Source organism: Schistocerca serialis, chromosome 5, assembly GCF_023864345.2.
Source record: "Schistocerca serialis cubense isolate TAMUIC-IGC-003099 chromosome 5, iqSchSeri2.2, whole genome shotgun sequence".
NCBI lineage: Eukaryota > Metazoa > Arthropoda > Insecta > Orthoptera > Acrididae > Schistocerca > Schistocerca serialis.
In genome coordinates, this window is record NC_064642.1 from 164,817,936 (window position 1) to 164,840,677 (window position 22,742).

At 40.5% G+C, this 22,742-nt stretch overlaps 1 long non-coding RNA gene across 1 annotated transcript in view; it reads right to left on the reverse strand.

The window, feature by feature from the left end:
• LOC126481261 (uncharacterized) overlaps window positions 1-21,960 on the reverse strand; it is a 583,716-nt gene extending 561,756 nt beyond the window's left edge. Inside the window, exon 1 of the long non-coding RNA XR_007587540.1 lies at window positions 21,892-21,960. This is a non-coding gene — a long non-coding RNA (uncharacterized LOC126481261). The remainder of the gene's footprint in view (window positions 1-21,891) is intronic.
• Between the last annotated feature and the right edge of the window lie 782 nt (window positions 21,961-22,742).

Here is a 22,742-nt window from a genome sequence, read left to right on the forward strand (position 1 = left end):
TTGACAGAGGATGTACAGCATTGATGGGGACAACAGATGGGACTGTGGGAGCGCAATTCCATCTACTTTTAACCGAAATGTGGAAACCACAACATTTGAACTGTTCGTCCAGGTCAAAGTTTTCTCGGTTCCAGCTAGAGCCGGAGACCATAAATCAGGCAATACCTACTTTGACCATTTAACTGAAATACCGTTCAGTTGCAGAATTTGTGTTTGTGTGCAGCAACTTCTTCATTTCTAAATATCAGGTACATTCCGTTTATTTCAAATAATATAACAACCGGTAGCCCCACCATCCATGAATCTTTATAGAATCGAACCCCCTCCCCCAGGTACAATACATCTTCAAACGTCCGGTTACAAATGAACTAATGCGTTAGATATTTGATGTTAGGCATATAAAGCCTATTTGGTTGAAGAGGCAAAACATTAATTATGTTGGTGTTATTAGTTTCGGATTATCCACCCACAGACTAATGAGAAAAACCAAACCAGACCTGGTAGCGAATAGAGTTAATAGAAAAGAAATAATAAATCAAAACGTCAAACTTGATTCTGAAGTTTTACTGCATGAACAACGAACATTTAGTAAGCTATAAACAGTTTTTTCCCTTCAATATTTTATGGGGCTATAAGTGAGAATAAGTTTAGAAAAGGTTTGAATCTATGTTTGAAGTTCATTAAAAATCGCTGAATGATCTCATTACTAAATACTGGACAAGTGTAGCCTGGATAACCTGCGCTCTGTTTCAAGAAGCTGGTTGTTTACGTATGTCAATGTTCATAACGTCACAACTCCTGAACTAGTCTCTGTTGATCCATTGTGGGCATGGGACAGCGGCTGGTCAAATATTTATCAGTGAAATTTACCAGACAGCTGTGCAATTGAGAAGTTGTTTTATTTTATTTTCGCTACCAGTTTCGGCAATTCATTATGCCATCTTCAGACCCCATATGCACGTCTCAAAAATAATCGATGTTGGTATACTGGGGCCATATGTTTCTGGACGTCGCGAATTCTCGAGTGCTTCATTCAAAGGGAGCACTCTAGAATAAAGCTCTAACATAAGATTATACCTCCCAATAAGGAGATTATGACAGCATTTTAAACTTTTAAATTCCGCCTATAACTGCATGAAATATTAAAAATCAAATTTTTGTTGCCTCTGGAAGGCGCTAGATAAACAACATGCCACTGGGATCGTGCACCATGCACCGAGTTAGGCGTTTAGAAATATAGATACGCGGAATGCAGTCTGAAAAATCATATTCGATTCGTTTGTAACCCAGGATGTTAGCGACAGAAGTAACTAAAGAAAGGACAGAGACCTTAATTAGTAAGTAGTTCAGATAGTGTGTAGATAAGTTTAGTTAGTAAGTAGAATTATCATAGTAATTAAAAATGGCTGGAAATAAAAATATTTCTGTGGAAATAGTTGTTAAGTAAAATTATTTACTTTTTATTTATTTATTTATTTATTTATTGTTCCGTGGGACCAAATTAAGGAGAAGTCTCCATGGTCATGGAACGAGTCAATACATGAAATTATAGCACGATGGTAGAAACAGATAAAATGAAATATAAGAAACGTATTCAGGCGACAACTCGTAAGTTTAAATAAAGAAAATCAACAATGTAACACTGGAACTTGCTTAATTTTTCAGCTCTTTCAGGAGCTCCTCGACAGAATACAAGGAGTGAGCCATGAGGAAACTCTTCAGTTTAGACTTAAAAGTGTTTGGGCTACTGCTAAGATTTTTGAGTTCTTGTGGTAGCTTATTGAAAATGGATGCAGCAGAATAGTGCACTCCTTTCTGCACAAGAGTCAAGGAAGTGCATTCCACATGCAGATTTGACTTCTGCCTGTCATCACTAACAAATAAAAAACTCGATCTACTTTAGTTTGTGGCAGCAAAACTATATGGGTATAAGCAATAAATAAATATTTAGTCTTGCCTAAAGTTAAAACACGCACAGACACTAGAAAGACGACAAGCCCGAAGTTGAGCATAACAGTTTCTTTGCCTCAAGTCATTGATCACATCAGAAAAAACAACCGAGAAGGTCGCATCATTCTTCATCCTGATACTGCCCGCTGGCACACAGCACGTCCAACACTGACTATTAGACGAGTAAAAACATCGAATTAATGTTTGAGTATCCGCATCCGCTTGACTTATCGCGAAACGACTTGTTTTTGTTCCCTTATATCAAACAGGAAATTCGTGGACAGTGATTTTTCACCATCCCAATAAGCTCCTGGATCCTTAGAAAAGCATATTTTTGAGGGACCAACACCAGAATAGAACAAATGAATCCAGATGTGGTTCTAACGCATGCACAAGCTTACGAACTCTAAAGGCGAATATACTGAGAAATAGTAAAATAATTTATACCAAAAATGTTTTTATTTCGTTGTTTTTGTAAAACTTAAAAGCAGATTTCGATGAAGGCTTTCACGACAGGATGTCTTTGCTGTTGGTAAATCTTCCGGGTTGTATGGTCATGGTCCATGAAACTTTCAAGTTCGCAACGTTCCGTCCAGAGCTGCAAAGGGCATCTTCGTAGATGCCCCTGGTTTCGGTGTAGTCGGCAAGACAGCGGAAGCAGGAGCACCTCTGAAGACGCCCAGCGCAGCTCTGGATGAAACGTTATGAACCGAAAATTTCCATGGACCACGACCATACAACCCGTAAATTTACCTCCAGCTAAAAGGAGACTCATACAACAAATCGCAAGATTAACAGAGGGCGAGAAACTATATAGTTCACGATATGGTCGAATTTTTCCCGGACAACTCTCAAGAAGCAATGCTTAACTTAAAAGCTGGCCAAGTGCGTGCAGGTTTCGCACTCTGAGAGCTACGTACGAAAATAATTGTATGTATATACACCCCGAGGATCGAGAATCTCGACGATTTTTGCATGTTACCGATTCGATATTGGCAAGATATCGGTCCCGCGAATTCCAAGACTTTCGAAAATGTTTTAATTTTAAATTTAAATTTTTGTACAATGCAGCATTTCCTTTTGCAATTTTTCTTTTACTTCATTAACTCTGGAGTTCTATTAATATGCTATGCTAATTACCAGTCCCAAATATTTTTTTTTTTAATTCGTCATTGAACAATGTTCGATTTAGTTGAATCAAAGTTTAAAGATCAGTAAGCGTAATTTTGCCGATCATTTAAGTTTCTAAATTACAATAATTAAAGTAATGTAATTACGATCTAATTGACTAATAGTAACTTGAAGTCTGATACTTAAGTTCAAACCACAGGGAACTTTTAAATGTAGTCCACGGGCTTAAATTCCCCTCGAAAGCGGAAGTAGATATTTTACAAATAAATTTTCCCCAAAAAAACAATCCCCAAAACGATAACTACAACACTGATATCTTTAAGGCGAGAGTGATTAGGTATTTGCAGGACCAGAGTGTCTTCTGATTAGATTAGATTACATTAGATTAATTATTCATTCAATAGACCCATAAAAGAGGGAATCCTCCTGGGTGTGGAACATGTCAGATAAACACATTACAAAAATGTAATTAGAAAAACTTGAGTTTCATTAATTTTAATGATCCTCAGTCAATAAACAGTAAAATTATGTAAATGAATTAAATTTTAAACTTCTAATATTTACAGGTTTAATACTTACATCTGCTTTCATTAAATGCGTCATTCAGACATTTGCTAGTTTCTTGGCTATTACAACCAAGTATTGTCGAAAATTAAAGTAAATTATTCATTTCAGTGATCCTCAGTTAAGAACAGTCAGATTATGTATAAGCTTTAAAATTAAACTTCCACTATTTACAGACTTAAGACTTACATCTGCTTTCCACACATCCATCATTCACACAGTAGGTAGTTACTTGGCTGTTACAACCAAGTATTGTCAAAAATGAAAGTACAATAAATTTTCATCAAAATGGTCTACTGCTCTTGTTATCTTCACTCGTAATCAGGTGAGATTGCGGTCATATGTGGATTTAGTAGTTCGTAATAAAATCGAAAATTAAATTAAAAGAATAAGTACTAAATTCGAACCAAATTTGAAAGTGATGGCTGAAAAAAGAATGAATACTACCGCACAGTATATCAAAGTTAGAACGACACATTGTCGGTAATCGTGTTAGCTCTTGTAGTGCCTTGCCGTTGTTATCGTATGCCGCGGTGTCTATGCATTCTATAGCAACATTGGTTAGACATTATGGCAACCTCTAAAGAGCAATCAACCTGACCTCGAACACATCAAAATGTACTCACAGTGGCCGTAATCAGCGCCCGGGCTATTTAAGCAATACAGGCAGACAGACGAGAGACGGACACCAAAGTGATCCTATAAGTGGTACTATAAAGCCCTGTACAGACGAGGACACATCTTGCGCCACTAATGGTGCAATAAAATGGTACAACTTCCTGGTTCCAAGAGATGGCATGCCATCTAGTGGCTGAGTTTGTACCACAATGACTGCAGATGGCGCAACAGTATTTTAGAAAATCGCTGATAACGAAATGAAAGTGGCAACTGCTGCTCATGCAGTCACTAGTGCAGTAATATCTCGGCGACGACGACGAAGAAATTTACTTTGGCGTAATAGAGGATGATGGAGTAGACCTTGAATTTCAAGACGTAATGACGGCGGTCGGGAATTGCAAAGTCTGTCACACGATGAACTGAGGCTGGAGGCAGGGGATTATACAAAAATTTTCTCAGAATAAAAGACACGGAATTTTCGACATCGCTTCGTTTAGTAGGTCAAAGAATAAGGAAGCAAAACGCAGTTTCACTATGTGATCAAGGATATCTGGACACCTGGCTGAAAATGACTTACACGTTCGTGGCGCCCTTCATCGGTAATGCTGGAATTCAAGATGGTGTTGGCCCATCCTTAGCCTCGATGATAGCTTCCACTCTGGCAGGCATACGTTCAATCAGGTGCTGGAAGGGTTCTTGGGAAATGGCAGCCCATTCTTCACGGAGCGCTGCACTGAGGGGAGGTATCGATATCGGTCGGTGAGGCTTGGCGCAAAGTCGGCGTTCCAAAACATCCCAAAGGTGTTCTATAGGATTCAGGTCAGGACTCTGTGCAGGCCAGCCCATTACAGGGATGTTATTGCCTTGTAACCACTCCGCCACAGGCCGTACAGTATGAACAGGTGCTCGAATGTGTTGAAAGATGCAATCGCCATCCCCGAATTGCTCTTCAACAGTGGGAAGCAAGAAGGTGCTTAAAACATCAATGTAGGTCTGTGCTGTGATAGTGCCACGCAAAACAACAAGGGGTGCAAGCCCCCTCCATGAAAAACGCGATCACACCATGACACCACTGCCTCCGAATTTTACTGTTGGCACTACACACGCTGCCTGATGACGGGCATTCGCCATACTCATACCCTGCCATCGGATCGCCACATTGTGTACCGCGATTCGTCACTCCACACAAAGTTTTCCACTGTTCAATCATCCTATGTTTACGCTCCTTACCCCAAGCGAGGCGTCGTTTGGCATTTACCGGCGTGATGTGTGGCTTATGAGCAGCCGCTCGACCATGTAATCCAAGCTTTCTCACCTCCTGCCTAACTGTCATAGTAATTGCAGTGGATCATGATGCAGTTTGGAATTCCTGTGTGATGGTCTGGATAGATGTCTACCTATTACACTTTACGACCCTCTTCAACTGTCGGCGGTCTCTTGTCAGTCGAGGAGGTCGGCCTATATGCTTTTGTGCTGCACGTTTCCCTTCATGTTTCCACTTCACTATCACATTGTAAACAGTGGACCTAGGGATGTTAAGGAGTGTGGAAATCTCGTGTACAGACGTATGACACAAGTGACACCCAATCACCTGACCACGTTCTAAGTCCGTGAGTTCCGCGGGTCGCCCCATTCTGCTCTCTCACGATGTCTAATGACTACTGAGGTCGCTGATATGGAGTACCTGACAGTAGGTGGCAGCACATTGCGCCTAATATGAAAAACGTATGGTTTTTTTTTTTGGGGGGGGGGGGGGTTCCTGATACTTTTGATAGCCTGCTGTATATACAGTGCATACTTGTACGCTGTAACTAATTCCATAATTTTCTTTAGGTTAGTTCTAACACTGAGGTTTATGGCTATTGGAGAAAGCTACAGAAGCATTATGTTTTCATTCAGAATACCTGTAAAAACGATATCCTCAATTATTCCTGAAACTTGAGACGCAGTTTACTAGTGCTTGAAGGATTCATACATGAAGGTTCGTTGATTTTTATTAAATTTCACGAGAACATGACCAAAATAAGTGCATGTAATAATACATTTAAAAAGGCTGTAAATTACAATAAGGGAACCACATTGGTCAGATGTGTTGCTCTCAGGAAGAAACATTTTTCGGGGTGTGAGGGTATTCTGGGTGCCTCTGCCACAACTTTTTGACGTAGTTTTATTTGTTACATTTACTTAGTGGGCAAACCCCTAGCATTCCCTTTATTCTGATAAATTCATTAGAAATAGCAACAAATTCTTTAAAGTGTCATTCTTAACCATTCCAAAAAATACTTAGATGGAAGAATGTATCTCTGATCCAAACTTCAGCTATACCTGTGTCCAGACATTATCACATATTTTTATAGTTTGGCAATTATATTCAAAAAGTAGCCCTACATTGTAAAAGTTTATGTTAAGAATTGAACCTTACAATCCATAGGCGAAACCTGTTTCTCATCTACCTGAGGAATTTTCAGACAAAATTAGTGCACTTCATAATCCATCATTTTCAGTTGTTAGGGGAAAATGTGTCTGAGATACAGTAATTCCAGGATTTAAGATCATACATCTTCTTCAGTTCATGTGTATGAAAGTCACACTGAAACATTCACATCACATTTTCTGTATTTCAGATTCCATCATCAGAAAGTGAATGTAAACATATATCAAAACATTTCCAAGACGTGCAGCTTTTCAAATTGTCTTGGCGCTTTAGACGAGACGCATGTGGAATTCGCGCAACCAAAACGTATGGGATCATACTACCGCAATTACAAAAGAGGTAACAGCATTGTGTTACTGGCACTTGTTGATGCACAATATAAATTTACATGTGTGGATGTCGGTTGCCATGGGAGGATTAGTGGTGGAGAAGTGTTCCAGAACAGTTCCCTCTGTGAAATTCTTACTGGTGCTAAAAATTTAATGAACATTCCTACACCAGAGATATTATCAGCAACCCAAACTACAATGCCTTTTATAGTTGTAGCTGATGCTTTTACCTTATCAGAGCATATAATGAAGCCATGTAAGAGAAATCTCACACAGCAACAAAAAATACGTAATTACTATTTGAGTAGGGCAAGAAGAACTTCTGAAAATAATTTTGGAATATTGACCAATAGGTTCAGAATTCTCCTTCAGAAAATGGAGCTACCTGTTGAAACTGTAGAGAAAATCACATTTTCTGTTTGTATGCTACATAATTTTTTACTGGACACATGTGGGAAGAATTATGTTGGACAACTGGAAAAGGAAGAGGACACAAATCACTGTTATCATTCTAGGAGAATGGCAGAAAAGTAATCTGAGGGGCATAAGAAGATTATGTCAACACAAGAAGTTAGGAAAGTGAGTGAAACTCTTCAGGAATATTTCAACGCTACTGGATGTTTAGTGGCAATGGGAATCAGTAAAAAAAAATCAGTACTGATAAAGTGCCAAATGTTGAAAGTAAATAATGTAAATTGTTATTAAGTTAATATACTATGCAAGAGACTGTATGATATTCATACATTAACTTAGTTGGTATTAGCAATATACTCTGTAATTTCAATTTGCTATAATTACAATCCACATTCAAGATAAAGCACTGCATTCAACTTGTATTTTATAGATATTGAGCAGTTACATTTTGGTTAAAAAAAGTAAACAGACTTGTTACTTAAAGAAATAAACAGTTTTGTTACTCAAATAAAGAAATAAACAGTTTTGTTGCTCAAAATAAACAAATAAAAAGTCTTCTTTCTCATTATTGCCCATGTCTTCCCCTTGCACAGCACAAAGTGTATTAAATTTATCTCTGTTAGCTTTCATCACCATAGCTTTACTTTCTATTTGCTGTAGAGAAGCAGCTACATATGAACCAAATACTTCAACATCAGTTGGACCAGTTTGTGCTGGTCAGTATATTGTCAGCTCTTTTCGAAATAGCATTTTCTATTTCATTGTGAGCACTCTTCCTCTTTTCCGTTGTCTCTATGGCGTATTTTATGGACCTTTCACAAAGTGCCTGTTTTTAGCTGTCTGTAATTAAAAAATCTTCACTAACATCAGTAGGAGACTCTGAGATCTCATTGGCAAAACAGTCATCCTAAAAAATAATGATAACAATTGTACACAGCTTGCAGTGTGTACTTCATATTTTTTTGTGATTGGATATTTATGGCCACTACGAGACACTGTGCTATATCAAGGGCACGTACTCAGCTTCACAACGTTTTTAATTTTAAGTTACAAATGAGAAAAAAATAAGGATATTAGTAGGGTTCAAATCTACAATCTTCGAACTGTAAACAAAACGATTCAGACTGTAAGTAGGCTGTTTAGGTTTTTATGTTGGTAACGCCATGTAGCGCTCTGTATGAAAATCACTGACTGTGCTGTGTGCTCTCTGAGGCTGGTCGGCATTGTTGCAATATTCGCCATTGTAGTGTTGGGCAGTTGGATGTGAACAGTGCGTAGCGTTGTGCAGTTGGAGGTGAGCCGCCAGCAGTGGTGGATGTGGGGAGAGAGATGGCGGAGTTTTGAGAGCGGATGATCTGGACGTGTGTCCAGTAAATTTGTAAGACTGGATCATGAACTGATATATATATTATGACTTTTGAACACTATTAAGGTAAATACATTATTTGTTCTCTATCAAAATCTTTCATTTGCTAACTGTGCCTATCAGTAGTTAGAATATTTTATTCAGCTGGCAGTATTGGCGCTCGCTGTATTGCAGTAGTTTGAGTAACGAAGATTTTTGTGAGGTAAGTGATTCATGAAAGGTATAGGTTATTGTTAGTTAGGGCCATTCTTTTGTAGGGATTATTGAAAGTCAGATTGCGTTGCGCTAAAAATATTGTGTGTCAGTTTAGTGAATGTCGTCTGAGTACGTTCAGTTTTGCTCAGCTGTTTGAAAATCAAATAACGTAGAGGTTTATCAACGCAGTAATTCATTAATTTTTGTAAGAGGACGTTTCAAGACAAGTCAGCTTTTCATATGCCTGCCGTGCATTGCATATTTGTTAGTATAATGTATCTTGTGAACTTCGCCCAGCCAAACCAGTTATCAGTTAATTTTTTTCACTTACTGTTGTAACTGCGGAGGAAACTGACGGATAAAAATTTACATACTGTGACGTTACTGATTTTAGTTAGTCCGTACTTTCTTGTGCGAATTCTGCGCTGCAAGTTCCTTTCCTTGCCAAAAAAAAAAAAAGTTTCTTAAAATAACACACCGTTGTTTCATACATGTCATCAAATCCCACGACACTCTTTGCCTAAGCTGTTATTTTGTTAAGTTCTGACAAAAACCTTGTACGTAAACTTCGCTATAATTCGAGCACGAGACGAAAACCTAACCTCCATCAATGAATCAACTATTTTGTCGAGTGAGTATTTCCTGGCGTGTCTGTTATGGTATGTGTTGGTTTTGTGTCTGTATGGCTCAGTAAGAATTTCTATAGCTTCCTTAGACCACTCCATTATCACAAAGTGCACTACCGACAGGAAGAAGAGACATCCGTGCTCCAATGGCAGCCATATGGCGCGGAGTATAGCTTCGTTCGGTTGCATGCCATTGACTAGCAATGTGATGGCACGCCACCAGATGGCAAGCAGGGTAACTGTTCACACGAAGCAATTCACTCGCTGCGCTGGTCATGGCGCAAGAAATGTCTCCGCCTGTACAAGGCTTAAGGGTTCCGTTTTTACCGATTGAGGTACGGAACTCTAAAATTGAACATGATCCATTGTTTTACTCAGGCATTCATTTGTCGCCGACACAATTTTGTAGAGTGTTTGCCAACTGAATGTGGCAGAAATCTGGAATATTCAGCTTTGTAGGCGAGTCTCTTATTTAAGTCGCAAAGCAGATGACGATCACGGGTGAGATTCTCTTTCTGCCATGATGTTTGGCGGGTCCGCTTACGACAGGCGCCTTTGGAACGGAGAGACGCGTCTGCTGACGGTACTTTTCGTCGGTCCAACTGGCAAGCCGTCCAAACGGATGCCATTCACAATAGTTCACCAACGCGCCAGCGGCATCCCGGCGTCTGCATACGTGTCAGCTAGATGCAGGAAACTCGGCTTCTCCCTGTTTAATTCCTACCACCAGCCGAACAAACCATTCTGTGCAGCTAATAGTGCTAAACCAATCCTTCCGTCTGAATAAAATGTTGTTTTTAAACGTGAAATATAATCATACAATGCCACAAAATGCTAACATCTTATAACGATATGTTTACGTAATGTATATACATAATCATGCAGTTATAAATCTACCCGTTCGTAGTCGCTAATTATATCAATATGTTTACTTTCGTGCTGTAACATATAGCTATAATCAGCGGTGGAAATATATTTGCGAACGCCGACCGTGTGCGGCTGTTTCTTGTTGGATCGTCTGATCAGTCGGAAGTTGCATTGCAGAGGAGAGTAAATGCCTATTCAAAATATAATTATTTTTGGATAGCTCAACATGAATATCCTAAGGTACCGTATTTTATCATGCATTTACCAGTAGAATATGGCGCGGAGAAAATATTTCGCCGCATGCAACTTCCGTCTGATCTCGACGAAAGAATTCGTGATTGTGAACTCTCTGTTTGGCAGAAACATAAAGAAAATTAAATAACTTCATAAAGGAGTGAGACATATATTCTATAATAAATAAATAGTCCACACACCAGTTCCATTTAACTCTGAATTTATGGCAATTAATAGATGAACTTACACTGCAATGAAGGATTTAACATGGATGCCGTTTTGACTGGCACTTCTCTTCTCGTAATGAAAATAATTCCTTTGACGTTTTCACATACACGACGCACAATAAATCTACTGCTATGCAGTATTGCACTTTTAGTATTGCACTTTTACTTTACACTAAAATAATATTATTTTTAACAATAATAATACGGCGGCAAGACATGCGCGTCCGACACAAGTTACAAGAGACAAGAGAAAAATTTGTAACTGTTCATCGAGAATATCTCGTACATCAAAAAAAATGTGTAAAAGTGTTCTTCTTCTGTCCGTTTTTCGTGCCGCAGATTTCAAAGTCAATAACTCACAGCATCTCTGACGGCGCTTCGACAATAAACAAGTTACGTCACAGGTCGTTCAGCTTTTACATTCTCGCAACATTATTTGCTAACTGTAGCTGTTGGCGAGCGATTGCTCGATTAGTGAATGATTTAAAATGATAAGGCAATCACATAATGTTACAATCTCTAAGTAGTGAGTCATAATGAGGTTCAATATCGTGGATAGACTGTCTCGTCACTCTACGAATTCCAGCATATTGCCATGCGAAACGGATAACAAATCATAAAATACAAGGAAAATAAACCTCGGAAATGTAGTAATCGCAAGTTGTAAGACATTCATAATATTTAAACGTCGGAACAAGCCTTTTCTTCGAAAGGAAGATACAAGTACAGCTATCACACCAAACAGACAAGAATTAACTGATGAAATTGTAAACGATGTTTTTCAGAAACTCATTAAGTGATTCTGTGCAAATGGGCTCTCATTGAACTTAGACAAAACACAGTATATACAGTTCCACACAGTAAATGGAACGACACCATTAATAAATATAGACTTCGATCAGAAATCGGTAGCTAAGGTAGAATATTCATAATTTCTAGGTGTATGCACTGATGAGGGGTTGAAACGAAAAAAAAAACACAATGAAGATCTGCTGGAACGTTTGAGTTCAGCTACTGAAGCTATTAGGGTCATTGCAAAGTTTGGCGATATACATCTCAGTAAATTAGCTTACCACACCTATTTTCATTCTCTGCTTTCGAATGGCATCATATTCTGGGGTAACTCATCATTGAGTAAAAGAGTGTTCATTGCCCAAAGCTTGTAATCAGAATAATTACTGGAGCTCATCCAAGATCATCCTGCAGACACTTATTCAAAGAGTTAGGGATCTTCACTGTAGCCTCACAATATTTATATTCACTTATGAAGGTTGTATACATGGAAGAAGCCTGGAGATACTGACAGGTTTCAGATACATTATATAATAGTAAGACAGAGATTTAGGAACCAGGTTTTAAATTGTAATACATTTCCAGGGGCAGATGTGGACTCTGACCACAACCTATTGGTTATGAACTGTAGATTAAAACTGAAGAAACTGCAAAAAGGTGGGAATTTAAGGAGATGGGACCTGGATAAACTGAAAGAACCAGAGGTTGTACAGAGTTTCAGGGAGATAGGTAAAAAGACGAGGGCTAGTAGAAGTCCTTGCGTAACAGAAGAAATATTGAATTTAATTGATGAAAGGAGAAAATATAAAAATGCAGTAAATGAAGCAGGCGAAAAGGAATACAAACGTCTCAAAAATTAGATCCATAGGAAGTCCAAAATGGTTAAGCAGGGATGGCTAGAGGACAAATGTAAAGATGTAGAGGCTTATCTCACTAGGGGTAAGATAGACACTGCCTACAGGAAAATTAAACAGACCTTTGGAGAAAAGAGAACCACTTGTATGAATATCAAGAGCTCAGATGGAAGCCCAGTTCTAAGCAAGGAAGGGAAAGCAAAAAGGTGGAAGGAGTATATAGAGGGTTTATACAAGGGCGATGTACTTGAGGACAATACTATGGAAACGGAAGAGGATGTAGATGAAGATGAAATGAGAGATACGATACTGCGTGAAGAGTTTGACAGAACACTGAAAGACCTGAGTCGAAACAAGGCCCCGGGAGTAGACAACATTCCATTAGAACTACTGACGGCCTTGGGAGAGCCAGTCCTGACAAAACTCTACCATCTGGTGAGCAAGATGTATGAAACAGGTGAAATACCCTCAGACTTCAAGAAGAATATAATAATTCCAATCTCAAAGAAAGCAGGTGCTCACAGATGTGAAAATTACCGAACTATCAGTTTAATAAGTCACAGCTGCAAAATACTAACGCGAATTCTTTACAGACGAATGGAAAAACTGGTAGAAGCCGACCTCGGGGAAGATCAGTTTGGATTCCGTAGAAATGTTGGAACACGTGAGGCAATACTGACCCTACGACTTATCTTAGAAGAAAGATTAAGGAAAGGCAAATCTACGTTTCTAGCATTTGTAGACTTAGAGAAATCTTTTGACAATGTTGACTGGAATACTCTCTTTCAAATTCTGAAGGTGGCAGGGGTAAAATACAGGGAGCGAAAGGCTATTTACAATTTGTACAGGAACCAGATGGCAGTTATAAGAGTCGAGGGGCATGAAAGGGAAGCAGTGGTTGGGAAGGGAGTGAGACAGGCTTGTAGCCTGTCCCCGATGTTATTCAATCTGTATATTGAGCAAGCAGTGAAGGAAACAAAAGAAAAATTCGGAGTAGGTATTAAAATCCATGGAGAAGAAATAAAAACTTTGAGGTTCGCCGATGACATCGTAATTCTGTCAGAGACAGCAAAGGACTTGGAAGAGCAGTTGAACGGAATGGACAGTGTCTTGAAAGCAGGGTATAAGATGAACATCAACAAAAGCAAAATGAGGATAATGAAATGTAGTGGAATTAAGTCGGGTGATGCTGAGGGAATTAGATTAGGAAATGAGACACTTAAAGTAGTAAAGGAGTTTTGGTATTTGGGGAGCAAAATAACTGACGATGGTCGAAGTAGAGAGGATATCAAATGAAGACTGGCAATGGCAAGGAAAGCGTTTCTGAAGAGGAGAAATTTGTTAACATCGAGTATAGATTTAAGCGTCAGGAATTCGTTTCTGAAAGTATTTGTATGGAGCGTAGCCATGTATGGAAGTGAAACATGGTCGATAACTAGTTTGGACAAGAAGAGAATAGAAGCTTTCGAAATGTGGTGCTACAGAAGAATGCTGAAGATTAGATGGGTAGATCATGTAACTAATGAGGAGATATTGAATGAGATTGGAGAGAAGAGAAGTTTGTGGCACAACTTGACTAGAAGAAGGGATCGATTGGTAGGACATGTTCTGAGGCATCAAGGGATCACCAATTTAGTACTGGAGGGCAGCGTGGAGGGTAAAAATCGTAGAAGGAGACCAAGAGATGAATACACTAAGCAGATTCAGAAGGATGTAGGTTGCAGTAGGTACTGGGAGATGAAGAAGCTTGCAGAGGATAGAGTAGCATGGAGAGCTGCATCAAACCAGTCTCAGGACTGAAGACCACAACAACAACATGAAATTTGTTATTAAAAATCCGAACGAATTCAAAAGTAATAGTAGTGTACATGGCTCAGCACTAGGAGAAAGGATGATCTTCACTACTCAAGGTTAAATCTAACTTTGGCTCGGAAGAGTGTAAATTATGCTGCCACGAAAGTCTTTGGTCACTTACCTAATAGCATCAAAAGTCTGACAGATAGCCATAAATCATTTAAAAGGAAATTAAAACAATTTCTGAATGGCAACTCCTTCTACTCATTAGAAGTATTTTTGGATATAGTAAGTGGGTTACTTCCCCACCGCCCACTCAAAAAAATATTAAGTACCATGTAACATTTTGTGTAATGTAATATCTTGTATAGACACCTTTTATTAACCTGACACGTTTCACATCATTACGAAGTGTCGTATTCATGATCTATGGAACAAGTACTAATCTAATCTAAGGAGGGTGCTTCAAATCCTGAAGCGTGCATTCAGATTACGTTTTACCAGGTTTCGTCAACGCATTTCATGTAAATGCGTGAAGGTTTTTTTAAAAAGCATCCGCCCATTTCCTTCCGCGTCATTTCCCAAATGAGCCAATGCTCCATTTCTAATAAACATTGACGATACATCAACCTATAATCTTATTTTGTTTTTGTAACGGCTCTTTGTACTTACAACAATCCAGTTCCAAGTTTTTAAATATTGACTACCAAATTACATTGATCTGTTTAATGTAAGACACAGTGTTTATCTGCCACAAATTGGGGTAGATAGGCTAAGAGACATATTTAAGATATAAGGTAAACTCAAATCCAAATTTTTATACTTCACTACGCCACTGGCCGCTGCTATTATAATAAGTAAAGTTCGGTACCACTACGGTGATTTGTGTAATGCAGTGGTAGAAGTAAAGTCTTCGACATAAGTAGACTAGGGTGTTATCAGAGGTATACGGGTGAAATACAGAGGCAAGAGAGGGTGTTATTACTCGAAAAACATGAGGAGACAGTGACAATTGGCTAGATTGCGTTGAAAAGTGCGTACGATCGTGTTTTCGTTTAATACTAAGATTATTTGAGTTAAATCTGTAGACGCGATGAAAGAGACTGAACAGAAGCCTGCCGCGGAATAAATTCGCATGTGGAATACGGACAAACATCCAAAGCTTTGTAGACGAAATTTTCATCGTTGCTGAAGATAGAATTAAGAGGAAATGTTAACTGGAATGACCATGTTGCTCGGCAATAGTAATGACCAGCTAATTATAAAAGGGAAAATTGGACTAGAAGAAGAGAAAGAATTCTGCCAATTATGGATCATGTTAAAAGACAGTGATAGCCAGAGAACACCGTGACGCAGTCGCCGTACTTAAAATTTCGATGAAATACGGTATGAGCTGTTTTACCTAACACTTGAAATATGTTTCATGGTTATGCACAGAGTTAGACAAATATTGAGTACTTTTAAGTTTAAGAAACAATTTCGCGAAAATTATGTATATCTATTTCCTTGGTTAATTAAAAACGAGAAATTATGGTAATGAAAATATTAGAAAAAAAGCTAATCGTCCCGAATAATCACTGAGAGAGAAGTAAGAACGTCCAGTGGCGTCTTACAAAAAAAAAAGCAGCGGTCAGTCACCAAAAGAGTTTGCCGCACGACGCGTTAAGGAAGGAAAGGAATAGGTCTAAATGTCTCATCAATGACGGCATTATTAGAGAACGAAGTCGATCATCATATGCCGTCAGTGATTTAGAAACACCATGTAAACCATAGACCTGGATGCTCGGAAAGAGATTTGAACCGAAATGCGAGACCACTGTCTGGCCACTGCGCCTGCTTGCTTGGTGCTACAAGAAGCAGTAGGGTAGCATTAGCGAAGCAAGCTTCTTTCAGGTACAAAAAATGTCTGTTGTTAAGTATTAGACAACGATTGAGGAAGGAGTTTCTCAAAGAGTACATTTAGGTAGCAGCACTGATTTACAGCAGAATTGAAACAATAATTTATCCATTTTATCGGATGTTGACCTCCGTGGCTGTGGCTTATATTACACTGACGGAAAAACATCGTATCACCGAAGAATAATTAATTTAGAGTAATGAAATTTCGGGACCACATTTGTCTAGGTAACATATTTAAGGGATTAACATTGTAAGACTACAGGTTAACGCAAGCGCGGGATAAACTACTGCCAAGTGTGAATGCTGGTATATTAAAAACCGGTGTAACCGCCAGAAAGTTGAATGCAAGTATGCAAACGTGCGTGCAATGCGTTGTACAGGTGCCGGATGTCAGTTTGTGGGATAGAGTTCTATACCTGCTGCACTTGATCGGTCAGTACAGGGACCGTAAAAGCTGGTTGTGAATGACGCTGGATTTGTTGTCCAATAATGTCCCATGTGCGCTCGATTGGAGACAGATCTTGTGATCAGCTCAAGTTGGTTGCAGGCCCTCAGTTGGCCTCCTTCTAACCAACACACGGGCTTCACTGACACCGAGGCAGAACCAGTTCTCGTCAGAAAACATAACAGACCTTCACCCTGCCCTCCAATGAACTCTCACTTGACACCACTGAAGCCCAAAATGGCTGTAGTTAGGAGTCAATGGAATGCACGCTGCGGGGCATGTGGTTCGGAGCTGTCCTGGAAGCGACACACCAGTTAGTTATGTGACTGTGGTGCCAACTGCTGCTCAAATTGCTGCTGCAGACGCGGTACAATGCGCCAGGGCCTCACGTCGAACATGATGGTCCTCTCAGTACTTCTGGTAAACCTTCCGGGATGTAAGGTCGTGGTCCATGAAACTCTTCAGCTCCTAACGTTTCGTCCAGAGCTGCGCTGGACATCTTCAGAGGGGTGTTTCTCCTCCGGTGAGTCTTGCCGACTCACCGGAGGAGAAACACCCCTCTGAAGATGTCCAGCGCAGCTCTGGACGAAACGTTAGGAGCTGAAGAGTTTCATGGACCACGACCTTACATCCCGGAAGGTTTACCAGAAGATATGTCATCCGGTCGTGAAAGCCTTCATACCTCTCAGTACTGCCACCTGGCCGTCCGGAGCCCAGTTTTCTTGCGACAGTACCTTCTGTAAAGTGGCTATAATTTCGCACCTTACAAGCACTTATCCACATACTTGGCCGTGAACTACAACCACAATTAGATATCATTTGATAGGTTGTACATCGTATATATGAATATTTAAAGGAGACTGACATTGTCACGTACGCCTTGTAAATAACTGTCAACGCTTATTGCTTGCATGAAAGGTGACGGAGTGTCTTTATTATAAAAACGGCGTAATGAATGACTGCCTATACTAGTAGACGTTGGAACGCCAGTGAAGATCAAACGGCAGGCAAAACTCAAGCTCTGGGTGGAAGGCCCGCATAGGTGTTGGTCCTGCTTAAACACAGAATGTAGCTAGACGGACGCCGTGGCACCTGAGCTCTGGAGCACAATAGGGTGAGGGCCGGCCACTATTGTAGTAGGGGCCGGAAGGATAACCGGATAATACTACCGAACGCTGAAAATCTTGGACGCAGGTGAGAGGAACGAAGAAGCGGCTCCTCGGAGACCACGCAGGCTGGGTTATTTCGAAGGAGTTTTACTCAGGAGCGCACCATTGTACGAGTATAGGTTTTTCCTCGCAAACTTTCCGCGCTGGACAACAAAAGACTCAAAAATGGTTGGTCGGCGTTCGGAAGAATCTGTAGAGAGTGAGATGAGCCCGTGGTTTCGGGAATATGATTCGCTTTCGGAATTACGAAGGTGGAGAGATGAGCCTTGTTGGGAAGCCAGAGGTGGAGAGACGAGGTCTTCCGTTCTGAGCACCCGTGTGTGACGGTCGCTCGATATCCAAATTGATAACGGCTCCTTCCGAAACCACTTCAAAAATGGTTCAAATGGCTCTGAGCACTATACGACTTAACTTCTGAGGCCATCAGTCGCCTAGAACTTAGAACTAATTAAACCTAACTAACCTAAGGACATCACACACACCCATGCCCGAGGCAGGATTCGAACCTGCCACCGTAGCGGTCACACGGTTCCAGACTGTAGCGCCTAAAACCGCTCGGCCACCCCGGCCGGCAGAGTTTATAGTTAGAACAGTTAGGCCTGTCCTGTTGCGAACCTATACGTTTCTGGACTTCACCTCCAGGTTGGAAGGCTTCATTGAGTACGCAGCGTTCAGTAATTGAGAGTACTTCCTCTGCCTATATTTACGTTGAGACGTTTCCCGTCTGTAGAACACAGAGAGAAGAAGACAGTATTAGAGTATATTAATCATAGGACTGATTTCTGCCGTCCTATTGTTTGAAAGAGTTTATTTGTGGCTGGAGTTCTTCCATCGTCGCAGACGAGTACGAGAACCATCACTTCGACGCACCGGACGCCGTACATACGGTGATATTGCAAAGTGCTTCGGCTTATTAGGGCTATAAAAGATAAATAGCTGTGACCACGTTAGTTTATTTCCACTGAGGTTCTACACCACCGTAGATCATCTTTGAAAGTAGTGTCTTCTAGTGTTTGGTACGTAGATGATGTCAGTCATTTCTCGTTATTGATATTAGACCGCGCAGTCATAATAAGAGGCAGAGTTGGGCAATTGATTAGTAATTGTACTTAGGAAATGTAAACTTTGTAATATAAAGGGTTTTTTTAATCTACAATAAATATATAACAGGAACAACGTTTATAACTTAGTAGGATTAGTTGCCTTCATCATTCATTTATGTTTAGATTGTAATTTAAAGAATTAAGATATCCTAAAATCTGCTTCAGGGAGTAGTCAGACAGGGCCAAATCATCATTTTAGCGTCTATTATTTTCCGTTGCGCACATTCATTTTACACCCGCCTGGAGTAGCATCTTGGACTTCTCGTGACCACCGCTCCCAGCAATCGTCTACAGTGGCTACATTCCTGCCAAGTCTTTCTGCAGAAGGAACATCCAGCTTATCGTAGCCCTATTACACGATCTCTTTCGAACTGAGTGAGGTGTCGGTAATGGCGTCTTTGTAGCCTTGAAGGCTTTCTTGACTAACGTCAACTCACCACGTCTGATCTTAACGGTGACTAACACTTGCGACCGTTACAGCGTGCGTTTAAAGCAAACCTGATTTGCAGCCACATAGTGCACTACAAGCGCCGCTCTTACGCGACTGGCGCGAAATTTGAACAGACGTCATGTTGCAGATGTGGAAACACACCTACCAACTTCCGTTTATGTCGCACAGCTCATTGTTGCTGTTGCGATTTTTTTTCGTCGGTATATTGTAAGCAATGCAGCAGTCAGCCAGTTTTGTATGCATTTTAATTTATGCCGATACGCGTTTTGGCCTTCACATTCTTTCAGTTGGCTTAATACAAATTTCAATTTTCAGTTTGTATATCGTTAAAACATCTACCGCAATTTAGATGCTGCCAGCTAGTCTGTGCAAAATAACAATTTCGAGCTGCTATATTTTGCGAGTTGTATATTTACGATAGATTACTCTGCTTGTTGCTATTCCGATTTTCGCATGTATAATCGTGGCACAAACACTTTTTCATTTGTATGCTGCTCAAAAACAGCGCAGTATTCGCCATGTTGCCGATCTCTGTTTGCTTCGGAAAATTATATCTATGGTCAAAGTTGTATTTTCTGAAGGTGTTTCTGCATGCGTAAGACTAAAAAAAAAATTTAAATTGCTTGCATGAATGTGCCGTTTAACTGTTATTAGTGTTACGTTTTTTTCGCGACTGGTCTTGCTTGAAATAATAGAATGTGGACAGTGGAAAAACGTGAAATAGAGATGATGGGCACCTCTCAGGTACTGTGCAACGAAAAAATTTTAAAATGTTGGTGACAGGTTCAGGAAGAAATAAATGATCTATTCATTCGACATTTCTTATTTTCCCGTCCACAGATTTAGCAATGTCTACATTCATCTGTAACGCATTATTAGAAATGTCACTACACCTTACTTTTGCATGAATACCAACAAGAGGTACGAAATGGCAGCCAGCAATCTCGCCTAAGAAATCGATTCTGCAGATTTGACTCCGTGAGGCTTTCCGTTCACCATCTTTTCTAAAACGCCAACGTGCTTGGGACTAACAATACGGCAATATAGTGGACCCTGAATCGCAGGACTACAGAGAAATTTATCCACAGGACGAAGACAAAAATCTCAAATTGCCATTTTTTGTACAACTGATTCTGTGAGCTTAATAAACGTGTCCTACACCAGGCACTTAATTTTGACAGGAAGTATACAAAATTGATTGTACCTCAAACAATTGATTATTATCCATGTAGTAGTTTTAGGTTAGAATACTTTGACACCTAAACGATATACGTATTTCAATAGTGTAGATATGATTCAAATAGTTCTGAGCACTATGGGATTTAACTTCTGAGGTCATCAGTCCCCTAGAACTTAGAACTACTTAAACCTAACTAACCGTAGCGGTCGCGCGGCTCCAGACTGTAGCGCCTAGATCCGCTAGGCCACCTCGACCGGCTAGTGTAGATAATCTTATGATATTATTAATATGAATATGGATGCAGCCTTTTTTTTTTCAATATTCTGAAATCATATCATCATATGATTACACCCAGGGTAACCAGTGATCTATGAAATATTGGCAGAAGATATTCACAAAAATGTATTATATTCCAGTAATTTGGCTAACACTGAAATTAAAAATACGAAATCTAAAAATTCAGGACAATTTAGGAAATCATGTAGGATGTATGCAAAACTACTCAACAAAAGACGCTTCTTTCGACGAAGTGGAGGAACTGGAAATAAACTTCATTAATTACCTATTCAACTTCGATTTGTTTGCTTACAAAAATTCGCATCTGATCGCGTTAAGGATTTACTACATTACTTCCATGCTTTCTAATTTCAGTGTTCACTGGTACGGCTAAAGATGAGTACAATGTGTTATGAAAGCTACTTTCTTTTGGGTTTTTCTTCGGTACTTCCTCATTGTTTTTGCCAGTCACAGGACTACACCCCCACAGAAACACCGCCCAGGGAATGCTTCCAGGCTGACTTACTCTAGTTCTGCCACTGTGTAGCATACGTATGGAAATGAAAAGGTCACACGAAAGAAAGAAATGAGAGACTATATGAAGCCAGCCGAACATTTCATGACTAACAAATTAGATGCATGTGTGGAAGAACGACACTGTTGACGATCCACAGCCGTGAGAAATAATTCGAAATTAATTCACTGATGCGAAGCGAAATCCTTGACATCGAGTCTATTAGGAATAAATCTGCTACCCAATAGTGACATGTGAACATTTGTGACGGACTGGGTTCGAGTAGCTGTCCGACACAAATTTTTTTGTGTCACTAATGGGTGGCATATTTATACAGTTGATGCCAAGGATTTCGCAGGAAAGGGAAGCTGCACGAAAGGGAGGACATCTGCACTGGCTGTGGAGCGCCCGGGCTGCTGCGAGGGAAGCAGCGAGCGCAACTTGTGGCGGCGTGTTTACCTTGGGGGCGGTCTGCGATGAGGCGGCGGCGGCGGCGGCGGCGGCGGTGGGCTGCGGCAGCGGCGTTCCTTTCGCAACTCGCGCTGCCGTCGGCGGCGGCCAAAGCGTCGCGGCGGCCCCGGCGGCGCGCAAGCGCGTCGGCGCAGGGGGCGGGGGAGGGGGCGGCGGCGGCGGCGGCGGCGGCGGCGGAGGCGGAGGCGGTGCAAGGTCGCGCCGAACAGCTGGCCGCTCGCTGCAACAATAACGCAGCCACTGAAGGCAAAGGGCTGCGCAAAATAACGGGAGCACCCACTTTTGCGGTAAAAGCTAACACACGACAGTCCGAATTGTACTGGGAACCAACGCCTATAATTTATTTTTATAGATACCACCAAAATGTTGCCATAAAATTACACAGCGCAACACAATTAAAGGATCACTTTTCCAAAACCCGTAATTGTCTTCCATTCCGACGCATAAATTTGAAATTTGGCTCAATGTTAGAATAAATTTCTTTACTTCCCATGACCCATGGACCTTGCCGTTGGTCGGGAGGCTTGCGTGCCTCAGCGATACAGATAGCCGTACCGTAGGTGCAACCACAACGGAGGGGTATCTGTTGAGAGGCCAAACAAACGTGTGGCTCCTGAAGAGGGGCAGCAGCCTTTTCAGTAGTTGCAAGGGCAACAGTCTGGATGATTGACTGATCTGACCTTGTAACAATAACCAAAACGGCCTTGCTGTTCTGGTACTGCGAACGGCTGAAAGCAAGGGGGAACTACGGCCGTAGTTTTTCCCGAGGGCATGCAGCTTTACTGTATGATTAAATGATGATGGCGTCCTCTTGGGTAAAATATTCCGGAGGTAAAATA